Source organism: Elephantulus edwardii, unplaced genomic scaffold, assembly GCF_000299155.1.
Source record: "Elephantulus edwardii isolate Elephantulus edwardi_28Jun2011 unplaced genomic scaffold, EleEdw1.0 scaffold00155, whole genome shotgun sequence".
Taxonomy (NCBI): Eukaryota; Metazoa; Chordata; class Mammalia; order Macroscelidea; family Macroscelididae; genus Elephantulus; species Elephantulus edwardii.
The window spans coordinates 673156-676910 of record NW_006399905.1 but is presented as its reverse complement, the minus strand read 5'-3'; positions in this window follow the sequence as shown (position 1 = coordinate 676910).

Below are 3755 nucleotides of genomic sequence, written 5' to 3'. Positions count from 1 at the left end.
GGGATCCGAAAAGTCAAAGTCAAATTCCCACCCACCCACTAGCCTCTAGCTGGTCTGCAGAGTTCACAGAAGCCAGCTGGCTGGCTCGTTTTGGGCAGTTGGTGTAGCCCAAGAGAGCTCGGCCAAATTCCCCACCTGTGGGCGCGCCCTTAGGTGCTCTCCCGGGTATTCAGCAATGCCCCAGTAAACACAGATAAGATCCTACCGGCCTTTCTCCTGCCAGGTTAGTTCCTCAACAGCTCGTCCGATAGCTCTGGGTGATGGCTGGATCCAAGGTGGTGCCCTGAGGTCACAGGCTCCAGTCTTGTTTCTGTCACCAAGATCACATTATCTGACTACCAATCTATATTCTTTGCTTCAAATTTTTATATTTCAATAATTAATTATTGTTAATGCAACTTGACTGCATGTTCAATCAATTTCAAACTGCGGGAGTTGGCATAAATTCTCCATTTCATTGAAATCTTTGACTTTTGTGGTTGTTGAAAATTTGAATAATAGCAATGTTAACACATCTTCCTTTTATGAATATGCATATTATCCAGTCAGTGATATTATAGTATTTAAGAGACATCTTCAAAAGTTCTTTTTGAAAAATAACTCAAGTGTTACTATTTCTTTTCTATTTGTCATTTGTAATACAGTTATTGAAATGTCTAATACAAATAAAATTACATTTCTTAATGCCCAGGATATTGATATCTAAGCATTTTATTTCCTTTTTGCAACCTTCAAGTTTTCAAGATGTTTACATTCCACATTCCAATTATTAACGGATATGCACAACTTTTTATCTTTATTTTAAGTTGTGTCACATCAGCAGATAAAAGTCTCTCAGTAACTGATGGGTAAGCTTCATCTAAATCATCAAGGGGTACACTGTTTACATGAATTACATCTCATTATAAAGAAAACAAAACTCATCAGTACTGGGCGAATAGACAGCATCATGATAGAAGGAGAAAAGATTGAAGTTATTGACTATTTCATTTTTCTTGGATGCACAAGCATCACCATGTAACAACTTCAAGAAATAAAAAGACATTGTATTTGGAATCTGTTGTCAAGGATCTTTCCAAGGTGCTAAAGAGGAAAGATGACAATTTAAGGACTAAGATGTGCCTGATCCGAGCCATGATCTGTTTAATTACTTCCTATACATTTGAAAATTGGAATATTAATAAGGATGACAAAACTAAAATCTATGCCTTTGACTTGTGGTGTTAGAGTACTGGATAGTCTATGGATTGTCAAAAGAACAAATTAGCATTCATTAGAGGAAGTGAAACCAAGCTGTTCCTTAGAGAAATGATGGTGAAACTTTGCCTCTCAGACTTTGGATATGTTGTCAAGAGGGGCTGGTCCTTGGAAAAAGATATACTGGGAAGGGTTGAGGGTCAGTGAAAGAGTTCATGACCCTCAACACGGTGGATTGACATGGTGACTATAACAGTGGGCTTGAGCATATTAGAGATGAGGGTAGCACAGCAGAGGGCAAAATTCAGATCTGCTGTTCATGAGATGGTTATGAACAAAGTCAGCTGAATGACACCTTACAACAACCTTTTTAAACCACTAAATGTGAGATGGTTTGCTTCCCATTAAAATCTTCATAACATAAGTCTTTTAACTAAATCTTTTAAATTGCTTCCAAATCTATTTAAAATATGATAAAAAGTCCTTTGCCAAATCAAGTCCTAAGCAACCTTGTCCTAACTTCCTCTATGTCTCAACCCATCTCTTGTTATCTTCCTATTTTGACTCTCGAATAAAACTGACTGAACTGTACTATCCTTTCCCTCATTGTTGAACTTTCAGTATGCTCTTCCTTCTCTTTATTATGTTCTGGATCTGTTCTTTCTATCCATACGATTCTAACATAGAAATAAGTTTACTTCTGCCTCCATGAAGAAGGAAGGACTTTATATGTTGTTCTATGTTTCTCCCATAAAGTATAATTAAACTAGATATTAAATAGTTGATGAAAACATAGTGAAAAATACAGAGAAGCTGGGAGAAAACTTGGAACTCAAGAAATAAGACAACGGTGAGTTCCCAAGGCTTTATTTTTTCTGCATGTATCCTAGATTTGGAGCTAAAGAGGATTGCCTACTGGGAACAGTAAGAAGATAATATAAAGAAGTTCCAAAGTAAACCTAGAATCTTTGGTCAAAAGAGCAGGGAAAACAAAATCTAGCAAGATAAAAATCTGTTCATAACCACCTGGAACTCAATCCACACTGATATCCCAAACCAAGACGCAGCATAAATTCAAGGAAGGAAAGAAAATCTTTTAAACAAATGGTGCTGGGACATTTGGAAATCTATAAAAAGAAAGAAAAAAAATTAACCTTGACCTAAGTCTGTGATCTCATAAAAATATCTATAAAAAATTGATTACAAGCCAGCAGGGAAAGAGAAGATATTAATGCTTTTAGGAAAATAATGGGAAAGAGTAGAGTCTTCAGGATCTAGGATTAGATCCACAAGAAAATTCATCTCCTATCATGGGATTTCCAGCCTGTGAAAACCTTTTGAGTGTTAACTTTCAGTTCCAAGTAAATGGCAGTAAGAGTTTGAGTTTAGTAGTTGTCGAGAAATGATGTATATAATTAATTAATAATTTTCCTATTGTGTTATCACAATACAACTAAACTGACATAATAGCATTTTTATAGGTTTATTTTATTTTATCCCATTGCCTAAAAGTTCTTCATATCTTCACACGTTTAAATCCACCAGACATTCCCCAGGGCAAAAATGATGTATCTGTTCAGAAAACAGATAAAAGATTGTTATAAACCAGAACCAACTCCACAGCAGTGAGGCACTGCGTAAGTGAATTCATTTTCCATGTTATTATTGTTGAGTACCATCCAGTCAGAACCAACCCATAGGGGACCCTACAGAGGGTGCTCTGAGGTAATTACACAGGAGAGTACTCATCCTTCTCCCGCAGAGGAGCTGGTGGATTCATACCACTTGCCTTTGAGATTGCAGGTGTGGTTTCTTACCACTGTGCCACCAGAGCTCTTTAATTTGTAAAATATGAAGATTCAAACCTAGAGTTACTATAATCAAGGATGCTTTAGGCAGAATATTAAATGATCCAGGAAGTATTAAAAGAAGATGGAAGGAATATACTGAGACGTATGAAAGGAATTGACAGATACAGAAGAATTTAATGAAATAACATATGAGCAAGAGCCTATGGTGATGAAGGAAGAAATTCAAGCTGCTTTGAAGGAAATAGCAAAAAATAAGGCCGCAGGAATAGATGGTATACCAATTGAAGTATTTCAGCTAACAGATGCTGCCAAGGATGTGCTCACCAAGTTATGCCAAGAAATCTAGAGAACAACCACTTGGCCAACTGACTGGAAGAGATCTATATTTGTTCTCATTCCAAAGAAGGGTGACCCAACTGAGTGTGGAAACTATAGAGCAATATCATTGATTTCACATGCAAGAAAGATTCTACCGAATATTATCCAAAAATGACTGGAACAGCACATCAGCAGAGAATTGCCAGTAGTCCAGGCTGGGTTTAGAAGGGATCGTGGTACTAGGGATATTGCAGCTGATGTTAGATGGATCTTGGCTGAAAGCAGGGAATACCAAAAGAATGTCTATCTGTGTTTCATTGATTGTGCAAAAGCATTTGACTGTTTGGATCATAACAAACTGTGGATGACCCTCAGAAGAATGGGAATCCCAGAACATTTAAACGTGCTAATGCAAAACTTATACTTGGA